The following is a 23,479-nucleotide window of genomic DNA, read 5'->3' on the forward strand; positions in this document are numbered from 1 at the left end:
AAATAATTCAGTTTGGATCCATTAAGATACATCCCACTTAAAATTTTGTTTGTGGATAATAAAATCATGTGAACTGAGCATCTGACTTTTTACAGGTTTGAGGGGACACAACAAAACATGGTTTGCAGGGACACACATGTTTACTAGGACTGTTTACATAAAACACACAAACACAAACTTGAAGGTGGATTACCAGGACAACATGGTTTACTAGGACTGTTTATATAAAATACACTAACACAAACCTGAAGGTGGATTACAAGGTCATATATGGTTTACTAGGACTGTACTATGGAATCATTCTTTTTAATCAAAAGTATGTTGATAATACAAGTAAAAATCTTGTCAGTAAATTATTTACTTATTAATTTGTTACTTATAAATTCCTATATCATATTTTAATGTTCTTTTTAAGTCTCCCCTTTGTATTGCAATTAATAAAATTACTTAATATCATATGTAACTTAATAAAAAAATAAAATAAAATCCATGCATTAAAATATTGTTTATCTCAACTATTTAAAACACATGGAAAAACATTTTATATTTGAGAAAACATTTATTTGTGAACAGATTTACATGTAAAAGTTTGAGAGTGTATTACAAAGTCAGTTTTTACAATTTCAATATTTTACTTTTTGCCCTGCAGCACATTGATTCCTTAATACATATGAATACTTTTACCCTGGCTTACAAATCTTTTGAAAATTCTTTAAAAACATCTTCAAAAAATCTTTAAAATCTTTAAAAAAAAATAATTATACAGTGGTATAAAACATTTAAAAAATGCCATCTAGCATGCAACATAAAAAAATGTATGACAGCATACCAGAACGTAATGCCAATCCAACAACTAACTTGAAATACTAACCTGGAAATAAACAAAACAGAAAAACACTTCGACAGTGGCTCCCTAACTGTATATCAGTATAACTCAAGGCTCCAGTTTAAGAACACTAAGTATGACTTCTCGAGAACCCTTACAAAAGAAGACTCCAAATATCAAGTACAAGCTCACGAGGCCCTTCCAAGAACCTACAGAACATTACATTTACTATATACAATACAATCACAACAATTATAAAAGTCTGCTATCAGTATAACTCAAGGCTCCAGTTTAAGAACCACTAAGTATGACTTCTCAAGAGCCCTTAAAAAAGAAAAGACTCCAAATGTCAAGTACAAGCTCATAAGGCCCTTCCAAGAACCTACAGAACATTACATTTACTAGATACAGTGGGGAAAATAAGTATTTAGTCAGTCACCAATTGTGCAAGTTCTCCCACTTAAAAAGATGAGAGAGGCCTGTAATTGACATCATAGGTAGACCTCAGCTATGAGAGACAAAATGTGAAAAAAAAATTGAGAAAATCTTGTCTGACTTTTAAAGAATTTATTTGCAAATAATGGTGGAAAATAAGTATTTGATTACCTACAAACAAGCAAGATTTCTGGCTGTCACAGACCTGTAACTTCTTTTTTAAGAGGCTCCTCTTTCCCCCACTCATTACCTGTAATAATGGCACCTGTTTGAAGTCGTTAACAGTATAAAAGACACCTGCCCACAACCTCAAACAGTCACACTCCAAACTCCACTATGGTGAAGACGAAAGAGCTGTCGGAGGACACCAGAAACCGAATTGTAGACCTGCACCAGGCTGGGAAGACTGAATCTGCAATAGGCAAGCAGCTTGGTGTGAAGAAATCTACTGTGGGAGCAATAATCAGAAAATGGAAGACCTACAAGACCACTACTAATCTCCCTCGATCTGGGGCTCCACGCAAGATCTCAGCCCGTGGGGTCAAAATGATCACAAGAACGATAAGGAAAAATCCCAGAACCACAAGGGGGGATCTAGTGAATGACCTGCAGAAAGCTGGGACCAACGTTACAAAGGCTACCATCAGCAACACACTACGACGCCAGGGACTCAGATCTTGCAGTGCTAGACGTGTCCCCCTGCTTAAGCCAGTTCATATCCAGGCACGTCTGAAGTTTGCTAGAGAGCGTTTGGATGTTCCAGAAGAGTATTGGGAGAATGTCATATGGTCAGATGAAACCAAAGTAGAACTATTTGGTAAAAACACAACTCGTCGTGTTTGGAGGACAGTGAATGCTGAGTTGCATCCAAAGAACACCATACCAACTGTCAAGCATGGGGGTGGCAACATCATGCTTTGGGGCTGTTTCTCTGCAAAGGGACGACTGGTCCGTGTACATGAAAGAATGAATGGGGCCATGTATTGTGAGATTTTGGGTGCAAACCTCCTTCCATCAGCAAGGGCAATGAAGATGAAACGTGGCTGGGTCTTTCAGCATGACAATGATCCCAAGCACACTGCCAGGGCAACAAAGGAGTGGCTTCATAAGAAACATTTCAAAGTCCTGGAGTGGCCTAGCCAGTCTCCCGATCTCAACCCCATCGAAAACCTTTAGAGGGAGTTAAAAGTCCGTGTTGCCCGCCGACAGCCCCAAAACATCACTGCTCTAGAGGAGATCTGCATGGAGGAATGGGCCAACATACCAGCAACAGTGTGTGCCAACCTTGTGAAGACTTACAGAAAACGTTTGACCTCTGTCATTGCCAACAGAGGATATACAACAAAGTATTGAGATGAACTTTTGTTATTGACCAAATACTTATTTTCCACCATTATTTGCAAATAAATTCTTTAAAAGTCAGACAAAATGATTTTCTCAATTTTTTTTCACATTTTGTCGCTCATAGTTGAGGTCTACCTATGATGTCAATTACCAGCCTCTCTCATCTTTTTAAGTGGGAGAACTTGCACAATTGGTGACTGACTAAATACTTATTTTCCCCACTGTACAATATAAATCACAACTATAAAAGTCTGCTATCAGTATAACTCAAGGCTCCAGTTTAAGAACCACTAAGTATGACTTCTTGAGAGCCCTTACAAAAGAAAAGACTCCAAATGTCAAGTTCAAGCTTATAAGGCCCTTCCAAGAACCTACAGAACATTACAAGCTCATATGGTCCTCTTTAAAGCAAACTACAAACTCAGAACACCCTATTTAAAAATGGGGGTGTAAAAACTCATAAGGTCCTATAAATGAAAAGAACCTACAATGCATAGTGATGTACATACTCATAAAGCATGGGTTAAAGCAAGAAATTTTCATTTGACTGAAAATTTTTCCTGGCAAAAGACAATGCCAGCAACTACTGAAAATGTGGTGTAGTTGGGACACAGCCTCTTTTGCCTAATTCTACACAATAAACACATTTATAAAGTATATTTATCTAAACAGTGTAAGGTGTAAGGAGAGAAGAGATAATCTATGAAGCGACAAAATGCAACACCTGAACAATAAATATACATAAATGTTTATTTAATGGGAGTTTTCTGGGGGTCCTCTTCCAGAAAATTATTTAAAGATCAAGTCAAATTTAGTGAATCCTGGTGAGTTTTAAAAGGTATGAAGCTCTCTTGTTTTTATCAGATTCACTATCGCATAAACACAAGCAGTAAGATTACCTGCTTTAAGTAGGTATGTTACAAAAAATTAAATGTCCAAAAATGGCAAATTAAATCACACCACTGGATAGAGATTTTAAATACAAACAGAACAAAACCATCCATGTTAAGCCTGGTTTAAGCCTTGAAAGTATAAACCAGGCTTAAGCCTATGTGTCTATGTATACACATTTGTGGGTAACATCTATTTTGGGTATTTTTTATCGCTTCATGTAGTACCTGGTGTATCTGAAACTTAATTTCAGATAGAAATTCCTCAAATGCGTCCATTCTACTAGCGCGGCTTGCGCAAATTTACAAAATTCGAGAGGTGCATGACCTCAGGAATCCACTGCGCGCGAGGCGCTCGCGCACGGGCGGAGCCACAGCGATGACGTCATTTTCGCCGCGCGGACCCTCGCGCCGCGTCAAGTATAGGCGCGAGCGGCGCGAGGGTCCGCGCTTCAGCGCAATGAACAAAGTCATGTTTGTTGGGGTCATACACCTTAACAAGGTGGAATTAAAGCACTTGTACGTCACTTTCAAGGTCCATTTCAACACGTTTTCAACGTTAAATTTATTTAAGTTAAATATTTCTACATATATTTGAAATCATTCGCTTTTTATCACATTATTTAATGGTTGTTTATTTTCAAAACGCCCAATCTTAACGTCTTCACGTTGTCTCATGTTTCGTCCTGGAATTACAAGAAAACTGTTCAATCAGACAGATTGTTGTGAAACGAAGTAGTTACAATTTCAAGCATTTTAAAGTACTTTAGCCTAAATTCCAGCACTTTTCAAACCTGAAACACAAAGCAACATTAATTTTTGTCAGGTAAATGTTCATTCCTGTTTTTGAGGGGTGTTTCTTTATACTACCACATATCGTTTCAGACAACACTGTAAAAAGATTGTGACGCGGCAAGTAGCCTCTGCCGTTCGCGCATGTTTAGCGCGAGGTGTACGGAGTCGCGCGCTAGGGTCAGGCAGGAGGGAGGTCACTTTTCTACGTAATGTCAGAAAATCAGAAGGCGGAATGACCGCAAGTCAATCAAATTACACCGCCGTCATCCATCCAGCGCTGCTGAGCGCCAGTGAGAGGATCATATTTCGGCCACAAAACAGATAGCACGCGCGTGTGTGTTGTTTATTATGATTTGACGGATTTTTTCCCCAAAAAAATCAAATGACGGAAATCCGTCGTAGTGACGGAGAACTTTAACCCATGTCATAAAGCCTTATTAAAGGCACCTACAGCAGATAGTGAGTTATTTAAGTGGAGCACCCTTGTAATATAATCCCTTGTTACGTACAAAATCTCTAATATTTTGAACTGTCCGTGTCTCCAGAATTGGGTGTTCTGCCTTTCTGCAAGCATCACATTCTATTAAAGAAGCTAACTTCCCATTCCTGGTGTGCCGCCCAAAATGTGTCATGACGGCTTTGACATCCGTGGTGGTCCAAGGCTTCTTTGTGTAGGCCCTTTTCCTTTTTCTGACGAGCTCTATTATAAATAATTAATACAGTTTAATAAGATTTTTAAACAGTCATTAAGAAATAAACATGCACAAATAAAATAGAGTGAACATCAAAAATCCTACCATTATTGCCAGCAACAGAAGTCTCAGTAGTGTCTGCGCCAACATTTTCACCTAAACAGTACATTTCAGAAATCGTTTTTGCAATAGTTTGATAACGTGCACAATTCTAAACATATGTAGAGCTATAATCCATCCTTGTACTACAGCCCTCAAAACATTAATTCCTTAATACATATGAATACTTGAACATAACAAAAGAACTGACTGTTTTGATGGCACAGCATTACAAGTATAGGACATATTTTATTGTATTATAATTTAGCAATAAACATTGGAAAACTTTAAAGTTTCTTTTAGGAATATTATCTTATGGAGCAGGACTGAAGGGAACGTTGTAGTGTAGCCTGGTGAAGGCCTCTGGCTTTGGGAAGGTTTCTGGCTTGGAGAACCTGACAGATACCTTTAGATTGAGGACCCCAGTGGAGCCCTTTGACTTAAGAATCACAGCAAAGGCCTCACACTGAAAATGGCAGATGAAGCTGGCAGTTTGGGAAGGCAGCTGTGGTATGTTGGAGGTATCTAGCTTGTGTAGCTCAGTAGGGGTCTCTGACTTGAGAAGCTTGCACTGTGACGAACGTGACTTGTATGGCTGGAGGCTTGTGGATCAGTGATGATAAAGACACTACAGCAGAGGTCTCAGACCTAGGGATTGGAAGCCCAATGGAAGATTGGTGAAACTTGGAGGGTCCTGTGGCTTGGGAGTAGTGGTGGAGGCTAGTTGCTTCTGAGCCTGTTTGACATGAGGTGAAGACCCTGGGCAGCGATAGATTAAGAGGTGACTTTTTCAGTCAGGGAGTGCCTGGCTTGAGGAGCCTAGAGGTGTCTTTTAGCTTTTGGTGTATCTGAGGCCTAGAGCTTCGGGAGTCAGGTAGGGGACTCTGGCTTGGGGAACCTAGTGGGGCACCTGGTTTGGGGATACAGTGTTGCTTAAGGAGCCCAACCATGGCCTGACAGTACCTGAAGTCCCAGAACAGCCACAGGCTGATTAATGTTAGAATTAATCAAAGTGGTGATGTCTTCCATTTTGAAGGGAAACAGAAGCAACAACAATGTCAACTGCAGGTAAGGAGACTTCAGGCCTGGTCTTCTGACTAGTAAACCCTTGTTCCAAGCTCTAGGAAGTCCGGTGAAAGCTTGGAAAGTTCAGTGGAGGGCTCTAGTTTCTGGATGCCTCAGTAGAGGCCTGTGACGCAACGTAAAAACAGGGAAACAGGAACACTACATGTTCTCTACTAAATGCAAGACAGAGGCCAGTTCCTCAGCCAGAGGAACATGCACATACTGCTGATGTGATGGACCAGAGATGGGACAAGACAGATTCAGAAACAGGAGGTTGAAGACCCACTGAGCAGGAAGCAGGGAAGCTGGCTGAGTCAAAGATCTGTTGATTACGTTGCTAGGACTGGAATAAGCCCCAGATCAGCCAGACAAATCACATAGGCATTTAACAGTAGAGAATAGAATGTCATCTCAGAACACACTACAGAACTCCCTGCTGGACTCCAGCAGAACCAGGGTGCAGATGATGTCCAAGAAGAATAAGAGTGTCTTCAGTAGACAAAGAAGCATTGGGACATAACTATTGATCTCTATTATTTAATTTTTGTCTTTTTGTTCTAACAGCCCTTCTGTTTCAGGACTCAAGTATTTAGTGTATTGGTATTTGTTCATGATTCTGTATGTGTACATTTAGTTATGATTTACAGTTTTTGACGACTGCTAACATGCGTTTCCAAATACTTGTGATACATTGTCAAAACTCTAAACACAACAACACATTGACCTCACACAAATAGCCAAATAGTAAATATCGTGTTCAAACGCGCATTTTCTTAACTAAATAACAACTCTGCATTTCACAATGCAAACAACTTTGTTAAAACACCTGAACCTGGTTCAGTATCCAATCATTCTTTCAAACACTAGCACATATTCTCTTTTCGAGATGAACATAGTCAATCACTGCACAACCACTGTAAAAAAACTAACATTTGATGGCAATACAGAAACAGTATTACATGTAATGTTTTACCCTCTCCCAGCAAACAACAGACATTTTACAGTAACTTCTGTTGTTTTCTTAGTCAGTTCATTTTTACTGTAATCCGCTTCATTTGGACTTTTTTTTCAAATGTGTGCATTTTTGGCAACATACTGTCTACACAATGAGTGATATTTACTGTTAGGTACTATATGGAATGTAGATTAGACAAAAAAGGAGTCAGTAACAGTTTTGCAGTAAAGGGTATATTTTACTGTATTAGGGACATTACTGTAAATTGTGGCCTAACCCAAAAAATAATTATCGTAATTGTAAACATAATTAGCCATGGTCCCATATGTGTAAAAATACACATATACAAAAAAAGCCACACAAGGGGGAAAAACAGAATATAAAACTGAACAGTCTTGTTAGGTCTAATCTAAACGGCCTTCAGCAGTTGGCCACATGTTTTCATCCACATCACATCTGATGTTGGCCCTTGCCATGGACCTGGGAAAGAAAAGCTTGGTATGTCTTATTCACCCCTGGCAGTCTTCAGCTGAAATGTCTCTGCAGTCGGGATCTATTGCATCCAGGAGGGACATTTGGTCATGGGGCCGATGATCATATGCCTTCCACCTCCAGACTAAAAAAAGTTCCTTAGTGGGGTTGAGGAAAGGCGAGTAGGGTGGGAGGAAAAGGGACATCACTCTTGGATGGTCTATAAACCAGTTTGTGATGACATGAGAATGCTACATTGTCCCATCACAAATGTCCTGGTGTTTCCTCCCACCTGTTCCATTTCTGCTTCTGGAACCAGTTGTTGGTAGAGTTCATTCAAAAATCAAAGAAGGAGGTCACTGTTATAGGGACCAATCTGGCATTTGTGAAGGACCAAACCAGCACTTGAGATTGCAGGACAAATCGTTATATTTGCTCCTCTCTGACCCGGTACATTACTGTACTTCATTTTATTTCATTGATCTATATGTGCAAAAAATGTGTACAACAGTAATAACTTTTCAGCTGCCTTTGTTTTTGCATAACTTGGCATTTTATACAATATTTAAGGTTTTGAACCTTAGGTTTTCATTTTTGGCATGCTGTGTACAAGCAATTGTAAATAAGACAAAAACGATCCAGAATTTTGTTATTGGATAACCTTGTGTGTATAGAAAATTTAAGCATTATAAAAACATGTAAAATGACTGCATTTTGTGCCATAACAACATGAATTGAACTAATAGTATAGCCACTGAAAACTGCTGTTGTGTTCACTGTGTTTGGAGTTTTGAAAATGTGACTACAGATTGGACAAACGCAGCTTAGCAGTCGTCAAAAACTGTAAAGGGGACATGATTTCTATTTCAGGACTCAAGTATTTAGTGTATTGGTATTTGTTCATGATTTTGTATGTGTACATTTAGTCATGGTTTAAAGGGACATGATTTCTATATCGGGTCATGTATTTAGTGTCTTGCTGTTTGATTATGTCTGCCATCTTTGTACATTTATGTACACATACAGAATCATGAACAAATACCAATACACTAAATAATTGAGGCCTGAAACAGAAATCATGTCCCTTTAAACCATAACTAAATGTACACATATACACAATTAAGGACAAATACCAAGACAATAAATAGTTGTCACGATATAGCTACTATCATCCCCTGTGAACCATATATAAATTTACAAAGATGTCAGTCATAACCAACAGCAAGACACTAAATCCTTGACCCGATATAGAAATCATGTCCTTTTAAACCATAACTAAATGTACACATACAGAATTATGAACAAATACCAATACACTAAATAATTGAGGCCTGAAACAGAAATCATGTCCCTTTAAACCATAACTAAATGTACACATACAGAATCATGAACAATTACCAATACACTAAATAATTGAGGCCTGAAACAGAAATCATGTCCCTTTAAACCATAACTAAATGTACACATACAGAATCATGAACAATTACCAATACACTAAATAATTGAGGCCTGAAACAGAAATCATGTCCCTTTAAACCATAACTAAATGTACACATACAGAATCATGAACAAATACCAATACACTAAATAATTGAGGCCTGAAACATAAATCATGTCCCTTTAAACCATGACTAAATGTACACATATTATAGAGAATCAGAAACAAATACCAATACACTAAATCAGGGGTGGCCAACCCGCGGCTCGCGAGCCGCATGCGGCTCTTTGCCTGGTTTCATGCGGCTCCCCAGCCGGTCCGCGGGCTCACCTGCACAAACGGGGCGACACACTGCTACATTTTCGTGGTGCGCGGTTAGTTTACAAGCCTAGCGAGCCGCTAATACTTTTAAAACCGGCGTAGTGGAAAACACGCATTTGACTGTCTTCACAGCTAATAATTTGCACTCGCCACCCCCACCCCCGCCCGCCCGCCCTGCTCAACAGATTACACTCGCCCATGTACGAACTCTTTGCTGTAACACAGTAAGAAAAGTGGCTCTTGGTCTATGACGGGTTGGCCACCCCTGCACTAAATAATTGAGGCCTGAAACAGAAATCATGTCCCTTTAAACCATAACTAAATGTACACATATACAGAATTAAGGACAAATACCAAGACACTAAATAGTTGTCACGATATAGCTACTATCATCCCCTGTGAACCATATATAAATGTACAAAGATGTCAGTCATAACCAACAGCAAGACACTAAATACATGACCCGATATAGAAATCATGTCCTTTTAAACCATAACTAAATGTACACATATACACAATTAAGGACAAATACCAAGACAATAAATAGTTGTCACGATATAGCTACTATCATCCCCTGTGAACCATATATAAATTTACAAAGATGTCAGTCATAACCAACAGCAAGACACTAAATACATGACCCGATATAGAAATCATGTCCTTTTAAACCATAACTAAATGTACACATACAGAATTATGAACAAATACCAATACACTAAATAATTGAGGCCTGAAACAGAAATCATGTCCCTTTAAACCATAACTAAATGTACACATACAGAATCATGAACAATTACCAATACACTAAATAATTGAGGCCTGAAACAGAAATCATGTCCCTTTAAACCATAACTAAATGTACACATATTATAGAGAATCAGAAACAAATACCAATACACAAAATACTTGAGTCCTGAAACAGAAATCATGTCCCTTTAAACCATAACTAAATGTACACATATACACAATTAAGGACAAATACCAAGACACTAAATAGTTGTCACGATATAGCTACTATCATCCCCTGTGAACCATATATAAATGCACAATGATGTCAGTCATAACCAACAGCAAGACACTAAATACTTGAGTCCTGAAATAGAAATCATGTCCCTTTAAACCATAACTAAATGTACACATACAGAATCATGAACAAATACCAATACACTAAATAATTGAGGCCTGAAACAGAAATCATGTCCCTTTAAACCATGACTAAATGTACACATATTATAGAGAATCAGAAACAAATACCAATACACAAAATACATGACCCGATATAGAAATCATGTCCTTTTAAACCATAACTAAATGTACACATATACACAATTAAGGACAAATACCAAGACAATAAATAGTTGTCACGATATAGCTACTATCATCCCCTGTGAACCATATATAAATTTACAAAGATGTCAGTCATAACCAACAGCAAGACACTAAATACATGACCCGATATAGAAATCATGTCCTTTTAAACCATAACTAAATGTACACATACAGAATTATGAACAAATACCAATACACTAAATAATTGAGGCCTGAAACAGAAATCATGTCCCTTTAAACCATAACTAAATGTACACATACAGAATTATGAACAAATACCAATACACTAAATAATTGAGGCCTGAAACAGAAATCATGTCCCTTTAAACCATAACTAAATGTACACATACAGAATCATGAACAATTACCAATACACTAAATAATTGAGGCCTGAAACAGAAATCATGTCCCTTTAAACCATAACTAAATGTACACATACAGAATCATGAACAATTACCAATACACTAAATAATTGAGGCCTGAAACAGAAATCATGTCCCTTTAAACCATAACTAAATGTACACATACAGAATCATGAACAAATACCAATACACTAAATAATTGAGGCCTGAAACATAAATCATGTCCCTTTAAACCATGACTAAATGTACACATATTATAGAGAATCAGAAACAAATACCAATACACTAAATCAGGGGTGGCCAACCCGCGGCTCGCGAGCCGCATGCGGCTCTTTGCCTGGTTTCATGCGGCTCCCCAGCCGGTCCGCGGGCTCACCTGCACAAACGGGGCGACACACTGCTACATTTTCGTGGTGCGCGGTTAGTTTACAAGCCTAGCGAGCCGCTAATACTTTTAAAACCGGCGTAGTGGAAAACACGCATTTGACTGTCTTCACAGCTAATAATTTGCACTCGCCACCCCCACCCCCGCCCGCCCGCCCTGCTCAACAGATTACACTCGCCCATGTACGAACTCTTTGCTGTAACACAGTAAGAAAAGTGGCTCTTGGTCTATGACGGGTTGGCCACCCCTGCACTAAATAATTGAGGCCTGAAACAGAAATCATGTCCCTTTAAACCATAACTAAATGTACACATATACAGAATTAAGGACAAATACCAAGACACTAAATAGTTGTCACGATATAGCTACTATCATCCCCTGTGAACCATATATAAATGTACAAAGATGTCAGTCATAACCAACAGCAAGACACTAAATACATGACCCGATATAGAAATCATGTCCTTTTAAACCATAACTAAATGTACACATATACACAATTAAGGACAAATACCAAGACAATAAATAGTTGTCACGATATAGCTACTATCATCCCCTGTGAACCATATATAAATTTACAAAGATGTCAGTCATAACCAACAGCAAGACACTAAATACATGACCCGATATAGAAATCATGTCCTTTTAAACCATAACTAAATGTACACATACAGAATTATGAACAAATACCAATACACTAAATAATTGAGGCCTGAAACAGAAATCATGTCCCTTTAAACCATAACTAAATGTACACATACAGAATCATGAACAATTACCAATACACTAAATAATTGAGGCCTGAAACAGAAATCATGTCCCTTTAAACCATAACTAAATGTACACATATTATAGAGAATCAGAAACAAATACCAATACACAAAATACTTGAGTCCTGAAACAGAAATCATGTCCCTTTAAACCATAACTAAATGTACACATATACACAATTAAGGACAAATACCAAGACACTAAATAGTTGTCACGATATAGCTACTATCATCCCCTGTGAACCATATATAAATGCACAATGATGTCAGTCATAACCAACAGCAAGACACTAAATACTTGAGTCCTGAAATAGAAATCATGTCCCTTTAAACCATAACTAAATGTACACATACAGAATCATGAACAAATACCAATACACTAAATAATTGAGGCCTGAAACAGAAATCATGTCCCTTTAAACCATGACTAAATGTACACATATTATAGAGAATCAGAAACAAATACCAATACACAAAATACATGACCCGATATAGAAATCATGTCCTTTTAAACCATAACTAAATGTACACATATACACAATTAAGGACAAATACCAAGACAATAAATAGTTGTCACGATATAGCTACTATCATCCCCTGTGAACCATATATAAATTTACAAAGATGTCAGTCATAACCAACAGCAAGACACTAAATACATGACCCGATATAGAAATCATGTCCTTTTAAACCATAACTAAATGTACACATACAGAATTATGAACAAATACCAATACACTAAATAATTGAGGCCTGAAACAGAAATCATGTCCCTTTAAACCATAACTAAATGTACACATACAGAATCATGAACAATTACCAATACACTAAATAATTGAGGCCTGAAACAGAAATCATGTCCCTTTAAACCATAACTAAATGTACACATATTATAGAGAATCAGAAACAAATACCAATACACAAAATACTTGAGTCCTGAAACAGAAATCATGTCCCTTTAAACCATAACTAAATGTACACATATACACAATTAAGGACAAATACCAAGACACTAAATAGTTGTCACGATATAGCTACTATCATCCCCTGTGAACCATATATAAATGCACAATGATGTCAGTCATAACCAACAGCAAGACACTAAATACTTGAGTCCTGAAATAGAAATCATGTCCCTTTAAACCATAACTAAATGTACACATACAGAATCATGAACAAATACCAATACACTAAATAATTGAGGCCTGAAACAGAAATCATGTCCCTTTAAACCATGACTAAATGTACACATATTATAGAGAATCAGAAACAAATACCAATACACAAAATACTTGAGTCCTGAAACAGAAATCATGTCACTTTAAACCATAACTAAATGTACACATATACACAATTAAGGACAAATACCAAGACACTAAATAGTTGTCACGATATAGCTATCATCCCCTGTGAACCATATATAAATGTACAAAGATGTCAGTCATAACCAACATCGAGGCACTAAGTACATGACCCAATATAGAAATTATGTCCTTTTAAACCATAACTAAATGTACACATACAGAATTATGAACAAATACCAATACACTAAATAATTGAGGCCTGAAATCATGTCCCTTTAAACCATAACTAAATGTACACATATACAGAGTTAAGGACAAATACCAAGATAGATATTCACACCAGCACAGTACAAAACACAATATAGAATGAGTAGCTCTAGCCTGCTGTTTAGATCACAAACATTTATCAGTGCTTTGATGCTTCTACATGAGAAAGTATGCTATACGTGATGTTTTAGAAAGCAAATTAGCAACGTGATTATAATGCTAATTTCCGCTAGCGACCCTATGGGATTTCCAATATAACATTAGCATCAAGCTAATTGTGCCATATAATTTCTTAGCTATTCACACCAGCACAGTACAAAACATAATATAGAATGAGTAGCTCTAGCCTGCTGTTTAGATCACAAACATTTATCAGTGCTTTGATGCTCCTACATGAGAAAGTATGCTGTACGTGATGTTTTAGAAACCAAATTAGCAACGCGATTATAATGCTAATTTCCGCTAGCGACCCTACGGAATTTCCAATATAACATTAGCATGGAGGCGTAGAGGCCCGTTCTCTCCTTTAACGAGTCAGCGACAGACCACACCGCCACACGCACAGCGATGATCACAGCTGCTTATGAGAGTGCGCGTTTATCTGTCACCGTACCTGTTTTTATGATTTTAATTGTTTTGAATGAATGCTTGTTTTGTCATCGTAAACATATATTAAACGTCAGACGTCATGTGGATGGCCCAATATGACAAATATGTGTATTCCCCACATGGCATGAAATATAGGAAATAATACAAACAAATTACTTACTTTTAAATTCTGTGATCCTGCCCCTCCGTGAAGATCCTGCCTCTGTGAAAATCCTCCTCTTTCACGGGAAAAAATGATGCCTTCGTTCCGCGAGGAAATTGGTTACATTGTTTCGCGGGAAATGTTGTAAAAATTCCCGCCAAATTGTGTAATACTTCTATACCATTCATTGGTTTCAGAGGACATCATTGTAACACACATACACATTGTGGTATAAAAGGACATTTTTTGGAAACTCCAAAAATCTCTTGGGGATTCTTAATCCTGTAAAGCGCTTTGTGACAACATGTGTTGTGAAAAGCGCTATACAAATATATTTGATTTGATTTGATTATATTTATTTAAGTCAGAAAACAACATTAATGCTCTCGGAATTACAAGGACACTTGGGATGTCCTTGTATACCTGGGTGTCCTTGTAAGGCTGGTCAGTAACCTTGTTTTTAGTCTTTGTAAACCATATAGACACACACACACACACACACACACACACACACACACCAACAACAACAACAACATCAATAACAAAACAAACAGCAGATAGCTTAGATCCTCTGTGGTCCTCATGAACTATGGCACGGATTTATGAATTCATAGATTCATGGATTTACACATTCATAGATTCCTGCATCCCCACTCAAAATCCCTGCAGGCTGTTCCTGAATGTAGGGACTGTTTACTGAACCTGCCTTGGGGTAAAGAGACCTAGCATGATTCACAGGAGATATCAGACTTTTGGATGAGTCACAGGAGCTATCAGACTATATGATGAGTCACAGAAGCTATCAGACTACAGGATGAATTACAGGAGCTATCAGTCTTTTGGATGAGTCACAGGAGCTATCAGACTATATGATGAGTCACAGAAGCTATCAGACTACAGGATGAATTACAGGAGCTATCAGACTGTATGATGAATCACATGAGCTGTCAGACAGTAGGATAACTCACAGAAGTAATCAGACTGTAGGATGAGTCACAGAAGTTATCAGACAGTAGGGTTACTCACACGTTATCAGACTGTAGTATGACTCACAGAACTTATCAGACTATCAGATGAATCACAGAAGTTATCAGACTGTAGTATGACTCACAGACATTATCAGACTGTAGGATGCTCTGAGCACTCCGCCCTGCCCCTGCCACCCCCACCCACCTTTTCCTGGACCAGGAGCCCCGCCCACTCTGTTACTAATCAGGGAAAAGCAGACGACAGCTGACGTAATTAATCTGTGTGGCAGTTGCGGTTGCGCTGGCAGTGTGTGTGTGTGTGTGTGTGTGTGTGTGTGTGTGGGGGGGGGGGGGGGGGGGGCGCCATCTATGAGGTTTTGATGGGAGGATCATGTATAATGGAGAGGAGCACGTGAAGGGACAGACAGGGGGAAGCTACCGGTGGGTAAGCATGGCTGCCTCCTCCACACCCCCGTTAACAATTCATGGAAGGATGGAAGGGGTTTTTTCTCTTTTACTTTGAAACTCTGATGAGAGCTGCAAGGTGCAGGCGTGGCTTTTTGGGCACTCTGGGCCACCGTCTTATTGCTTTGAAATCTTTAAGGACCCACATTCTTTGGCCCAAAGCGCCAAAAACGTCCCTGTAGACAGCCATAAATTCACTTGCACAGGAAACAGCTGCTGTAGTGTAGCACACGGACGCGGAAGTGCCCTCCAGCCCATGGCTAGGGTCAGCTGTTCCCTGGATACAGAGCAGACTTCAGCGTTTCCATAACAACACTGTGTAGCCATGAACACCTTGCGAGTGTAATTAGGTGGACTTGTTTAACTCTGTAATGACTTCATTCTGAGTTTTATTTTCTATTATTTTAATATTTTCTTAATTACATGTCACTAATTTTAGCCTATAAATTCACAAACATCACATTCAAAAGTGCCTCCTCTGTACCTGCCTATTTTGCATAATTAAACAGTATGCAAATGTGACACAGTAATTAGCGAGGGTGCCCAAGCCAGGCGAGTAACACAACAACGAGCCTCTGGAGGCCATCTTGTCCTTTTGTTGGGGAGGAGGTGAGATAATCACGTACGAACACACACTGACCGGCAAACACTCACCTCCACACTCTCGCACTCCCCCAGTGGGCATGTGTGAAGGGAATACTTCCTGGGTGAAATTTACCACAGGTCACCCCTGCTGTGTACCCCTGTCAAGCTGCACTGGGCTGTGACGCGTACGGAGTGCAAGGTGTGTGTGTGGGGGGTGAAGGGGTGTGTGTGGGGGGTGGAGGGTTGTGTGTGGGGGGTGGAGGGGTGTGTGTGTGGAGGAAGATGAAGGGGTGATGGTGGAGGAAGATGAAGGGGTGATGGTGGAGGAGGATGAAGGGGTGATAGTGGAGGAAGATGAAGGGGTGATGGTGGAGGAAGATGAAGGGGTGATGGTGGAGGAAGATGAAGGGGTGATGGTGGAGGAAGATGAAGGGGCACAGTGATGGTGGAGGAAGATGAAGGGGTGATGGTGGAGGAAGATGAAGGGGTGATGGTGGAGGAGGATGAAGGGGTGATAGTGGAGGAAGATGAAGGGGTGATGGTGGAGGATGATAAAGGGGTGATGGTGGAGGAAGATGAAGGGGCACAGTGATGGTGGAGGAAGATGAAGGGGTGATGGTGGAGGAAGATGAAGGGGTGATGGTGGAGGAAGATGAAGGGGTGATGGTGGAGGAAGATGAAGGGGCACAGTGATGGTGGAGGAAGATGAAGGGGTGATGGTGGAGGAAGATGAAGGGGTGATGGTGGAGGAAGATGAAGGGGTGATGGTGGAGGAAGATGAAGGGGTGATGGTGGAGGAAGATGAAGGGGCACAGTGATGGTGGAGGAAGGTGAAGGGGTGATGGTGGAGGAAGATGAAGGGGTGATGGTGGAGGAAGATGAAGGGGTGATGGTGGAGGAAGATGAAGGGGTGATGGTGGAGGAAGATGAAGGGGTGATGGTGGAGGAGGATGAAGGGGTGATGGTGGAGGAAGATGAAGGGGTGATGGTGGAGGAAGATGAAGGGGTGATGGTGGAGGAAGATGAAGGGGTGATGGTGGAGGAAGATGAGGGGGTGATGGTGGAGGAAGATGAAGGGGTGATAGTGGAGGAAGATGAAGGGGCACAGTGATGGTGGAGGAAGATGAAGGGGTGATGGTGGAGGAAGATGAAGGGCACAGTGATAGTGGGACACACAGAGGTGCAGGCGTGACAGACGGAGGGAGCGTCAGGAGTGAGAGGAACCGTGGCAACATGGCAGCAGGCAGCAGCACCTCTGCAACGGGACACACGGTGATGCCAAACCCCTGTGAGAAACCTGGAACTGATTAAAAACCAATACATACAGGGAGCGTGTGTGCATGTGTGTGTGTGCGTGTGTGTGTGTGTGTGTGTGTGTGTGTGTGTGTGTGTGTGTGTGTGTGTGTGTGTGTGTGTGTGTGACAATGACGAGGAATCTCTCGCCAGGAGGTGAAAATAAGAGTCTGCATTCTGTGGAGTTGTCCAGAGGCTGCAGGGAGAACCTCAGGACTGTGAAGAGCCATCGCAGGCTCTCAACTAAATTGGTGAGGAGCACACAGCACACAGCTGGTGGAGTCTTCCTCTGTGGAGTCTTCCTCTCCTTCTACTCCCATTTCTCTCACTCAGGCAAGACCTTTCCAAGAGCGGCGAAAGCTGCAAGTTAATCAACATTCTCCATGGTCTGTGCTCAGACTCGAAAAAGGTCACATCCATATATTCCCGCACAACTCCATGGTAAGGAGAGGGCTAACAAAATGTTTAGAGCACCCATGGTTCTGTACAGTTCTACTGTACTAGGTCTGGCCTGCTTGATTATTCTGTGCAGTTTGATTTTGGGGGCATTTCTGTCTATTTGCATAATTGCTTGAAGATCTGAGCATTTGGCATCTACCACCATCTTGGCTATGGGCCCTAAAATAAAGGTGTCCAGATTCCTCTCTCACACATGCAGAAATATGTCCCAACATTAACCCCATCGTAAATCCTTGAATGTTTCAATATCGCTGTCTCTCAAAAAGCTTGTCCCACCCAGACTAAAGAGTCATTTGCTTTAATATCTCAAGATGGTCGGGGATATCATCTGGTGACGACATCCATCGCTCCTGAACTGGTTACCTGCCAAGACCCTTAAACCCATCACCCCCAATGAACACGTTCTCATGGAGGTGTGTGCAGCCTTCTCCAGAGACGGATCTCCACCGACTCCCAGAGTACCGGACGCCGCCCCTCCGCCCAGACGCCCAGAAATGGTTTGTCAACGTCGGCCACTATGCCGAGTGAAACATCGGTGTGCAAGGCCACTGCCTGGCGAATCATGAATAAGTTATTGAGAGGTTTCCTTGGTGATAAGGTTCACCGGTGCCCCGTGGACGGTGCGATAGCTCACACTTAAAGTGCCGCAGATGACAGATGGAGCCGGCCGAGGATAGCTTTGTCAGTGTCACTGCCGCTGTGCCCCACTAGGTCCCGCAGGGTCCTGTAGGGTCCCGTGCAGCCTGATCTGAGAGACAACGTGGCTATAGATTCACATGAGCCCAGTCTGTCCAGACCATGATGACAAAAAGCCCTCAACATCTTCAAAGGTGAGAATAATAATAATAAAGTCCTTAGTGCCCCAAACCCACATGTCTCTATGACCTTAAAGGATTGACCGGTCCAGCCATTGGTGTCAAGTCCACACGTGGCAGTAAAGGTTCATTCCTTAGTCCTGTCCTGCTGACCCTCTCCTGGGGCAGCGTTCACACCTGAGAGGCCCCAGCTGCTCTGAGAACTAGACGCCCTGTTGTCAATTATTAGTAAATTAAAGGACAATTCCTGGGTCTCTTAACTTCATATTGTAAGGTCATCAAAAGGTCAAAGGGCAAGTAAGGCCTTCCCTCGAGTATACTGCACGTTTCAGTTGGATGTACCATGATCATCAAGAAACCGTATTGGAGATTTAAGTCAGCATATCCACATGAAGACAGTATTTTGTGTGTGCATGTGTATGAAGACAAAACCTGCCATGCCACATGAGACCACACAAACCTAGACTTAATATAATCTACCAGCTGGATTAAAGCACTACAGAATGAGAACAAGATTTCTGCCCGTCTCCCTCCCCTCTCCCCTCTCCACCCGTCTCCCTCCCCTCTCCACCCGTCTCCCTCCCCTCTCCCCTCTCCCCTCGTCTCCCTCCACCCGTCTCCCTCCACTCTCCCGTCTCCCCTCTCCACCCGTCTCCCTCCCCTCTCCCCTCTCCCCTCGTCTCCCTCCACCCGTCTCCCTCCACTCTCCCGTCTCCCCTCTCCACCCGTCTCCCTCCCCTCTCCCCTCGTCTCCCTCCACCCGTCTCCCTCCACTCTCCCGTCTCCCCTCTCCACCCGTCTCCCTCCCCTCTCCACCCGTCTCCCTCCCCTCTCCCCTCTCCACCCGTCTCCCTCCCCTCTCCCCTCTCCCCTCTCCACCCGTCTCCCTCCCCTCCCCAGCCTCGTGAAGGCCCGGCCCAGACCCGGCCCAGACCAATGTGATTCAGCAGCTGCAGTATGCTGCAGTGGATCAGGATGGCGGTAATTGGACGGGGCTGGGAGGGCCATATGTTAAATATGAGTGTGTAATTAAGGCCTCGTGGAGGTGCTAGCAGAGCGTCAGCCTTGTTGAGGATTCCCAGCACGTCACTAATATGGGGGAAAGGTATAAACAAACAGCAGTCTGGCTCTTTAGCGCCTGTGGCCTAATTACAAGGATCCAATTAGGGAACAACAACCCAGAGCCTCTAATACAATTTCAGATGAAGTAAGAGATTTTATCCACTAAAAACACTGCAAACTTGGATCCAGCGATGAAGGCTGTCGACATGCGTGACCTTGCCTCCGTCTTCATTTTGAATTCCTTTTTTTAACATCCCAATTTTCTTGGGAATTCCCTTTATAATAGTTTGTAGAAAATGTTACTTTAAGCAAAATCATTTACATAACACATTGCTTTGTCAGTGATAAAACAGGCCAGGATTATTGCAAGCTGCTTCAAACCTGCAGCCCAGATACAAGTCTTAAGCTTATAAGCTTAAGACAAACAAATTTCTTTCATAAATTCAGTCAAATTAAATGACCAGTGTCAAATGAGAAATATTCAAATTTTTAGCACAAGATCCTCACTAGCATTGTGCTGATTCAGTCCTTCTGCGTATTCACACAGTTCACTTTAACACTTTATTATGCAGTTTTAGTTTTTTTGCTGTTTTATTCTGTGTGTTCAGTGTCTGTGCTGTGTGCTGTTGTATTGGTGCACCATATGCCCATGTGAGATCAACGCAAATTCTAGTCCAATGTGCACACAGGGAAGGAACCACACACCCTCTGCCCCAGGTGTTCACAAACACAAACTGCCCATAACACAGCTGAGACACGCACAGGTGTCCAGGCCAGCATCTGCACGATCAGGATCTACCATTTAAAGCACGTCTCTCTTCTTCTGATAGTCTGGTCGGTGCGGAGGTGTCTGTTAAATCTGCTCATGTCCCAGTATGGGGAGAGCTTCTTCATGGTCTCACATCTCAATCCTCATTTACCGTCTGGTCTATTTTTAATTTGTTTTCTTAAATTCCATTCTGGTTGCTGCCATCAGTGCAAAGACTTTGTTCTACCATCAATAGAGCAGTGCACAAGAGTCTACCATCAACAGAGCAGTGCACGAGAGTCTACCATCAACAGAGCAGTGCACAAGAGTCTACCATCAACAGAGCAGTGCACGAGAGTCTACCATCAACAGAGCAGTGCACGAGAGTCTACCATCAACAGAGCAGTGCACGAGAGTCTACCATCAACAGAGCAGTGCACAAGAGTCTACCATCAACAGAGCAGTGCACAAGAGTCTACCATCAACAGAGCAGTGCACAAGAGTCTACCATCAACAGAGCAGTGCACGAGAGTCTACCATCAACAGAGCAGTGCACAAGAGTCTACCATCAACAGAGCAGTGCACGAGAGTCTACCATCAACAGAGCAGTGCACGAGAGTCTACCATCAACAGAGCAGTGCACGAGAGTCTACCATCAACAGATCAGTGCACGAGAGTCTACCATCAACAGAGCTGCGGATGGGTAGAAGCAGTGACTCTGCGTGTTGCTTGTATTGATACGTTGATTCCACTGATCTTGTTTATGGTGCACTCCTTTTCAATCGCTGTAATATTTTAATGAAGGCTCCCATTATTGGAGAGAGAAAAGAGAGAAGGAGTAAGCCTGTGGTCTCCTTCCAGAACTCTATAGATCCAAAAAACAGAGAAAGAGCAAAATTCTCATCTTTGGGTAGGGTAAGAACTCCAACAAAGCATTTAATGAGTTCAACAGGCAGTTACAGAGGAGCAAGCGCTCCTCAAGACCCCATAAGAACCAACCGAACCCCACAAGACCCCATAAGAACCAACCGAACCCCACAAGACCCCATAAGAACCAACCGAACCCCACAAGACCCCATAAGAACCAATTGAACCCCACAAGACCCCATAAGAACCAACCGAACCCCACAAGACCCCACAAGAACCCACAGCACCTCACCAGACCCCGCAGGAACCCACAGGACCCCACAAGGCCCACAAGAACCCACAGGACCCCACAAGGCCCACAAGAGCCCGAGCAGTGAACCATGAGCAGAAGTCTGCAAGAAGAGAGTGTTTGCTGGAACCAGGGGGCGTCAACCACTTAGAGACCATGCTGACTGTGGAACCTGACCACTCACCACATGTTCCACAGCTGGGTGCCAGTGGCAGGTGTGGCCTGCTGGGAAGAGAGCGTGCTCCTGTTAAGGGCCCTCCTCCTAATGAACCACACTGGGCGGGGCCGAGGGCGGAGCCAACAGCAGCAAACGAGAGCTGTGCTTATCCAGCAAAACTGCTGCTAGATGGAGCGTAAACAGCGCCCATTCTCCATGACAACACAGTAATGAGGTTTTATACTGGCCCAGCACAAGGGTGGGGGTGGTTATCGCCACGGAAACCCCTCTCTCATCCACCTCCGCTCCATTCCTTTGTCCGAGTCATTCTTCTTCTTTATTTCCATCAACATGGTTTCTTTACATCTGAAACCCTAAAGGAAGGAGCAGGCGCTACGTCACCCCCTCCGTATTGAGCCACAACACCCCCGCCTCTGCCCAGAGTGAAGGGACATCACACTGTACCCTTCACTGAATTGTAATTAGAACCTGAAGACAGGTGGACACACCGAGAGACAATTTGTAAAGGAAGAGACTCTTATAGCTCACAATACATATGCTATAAGACACTTATGATTTATGGAGGCAAGAATTTGTTCCAGTGAGCAGAAAGCTTTCATGTTCTTTAATAAGGAAAATACATTAAGGGCAACAAAAAGTGTTTGAAAAGATAAACACACGTTTGGTCTCTTTGTTTTGCCCAAGTCTGTAATTGGAGGTTTGAAGTTTTAAAATGCTGGATTAATCCAGAAAGGCTTCAGTGTGGTATATGTTTGATAAAGTGAATGTATGTATTTTCTTGGGTTGATTCTCTTTGTAAAATGACCTTTTCACTTTATTATCCTTCCGCTTCTTGAGAATTAGGAGTCAAAACTCGAATCGATAGCGCACTAGCGGGGATATGGGATTAGACGCATCACAAAACCCATTACCTCGTTCCGGTTGGCTCACGAGCATGAGTGGCTGACCCTTAAACCCCACCCCCTGAGGCGTGTCCTCATCACATGGCCCCTCCTTCTATTCCCGACACATTTGTCCCCTTTACGGGGTTCATGTCTGTTCTTACTGTGGCTTAAAGGAAGCTTGTGCAGCCCAGATCTGCATTAACATCCACCACACTGTCTTTGGCGTTACTGCCTAATCGCCTTGACACAGGTGGAGTATCTTCAGTGTAAATTCAAAACCATATCAGCTCCGGTTTTTGTGTTTTAATTGCACCTGATTAAGTCCGATTTTCAAGCCGACGATTTCTGTGCCCGTTCTCATGGGGTG

At 41.8% G+C, this 23,479-nt stretch overlaps 1 protein-coding gene and 1 long non-coding RNA gene across 2 annotated transcripts in view; both read right to left on the reverse strand.

The window, feature by feature from the left end:
• Positions 1-23,479, reverse strand: part of LOC143517066 (uncharacterized) — a 154,327-nt gene that overhangs the window by 64,414 nt on the left and 66,434 nt on the right. The window lies entirely within an intron of this gene.
• Positions 4,032-6,831, reverse strand: LOC143514693 (uncharacterized). Its single transcript, XR_013130943.1, has 2 exons — positions 5,088-6,831; positions 4,032-4,990 (listed from the first exon to the last, which is right to left on the reverse strand). It is a non-coding gene; the product is annotated as an uncharacterized LOC143514693 (long non-coding RNA).

This window comes from Brachyhypopomus gauderio, chromosome 1 (genome assembly GCF_052324685.1).
Source record: "Brachyhypopomus gauderio isolate BG-103 chromosome 1, BGAUD_0.2, whole genome shotgun sequence".
Taxonomy (NCBI): domain Eukaryota; kingdom Metazoa; phylum Chordata; class Actinopteri; order Gymnotiformes; family Hypopomidae; genus Brachyhypopomus; species Brachyhypopomus gauderio.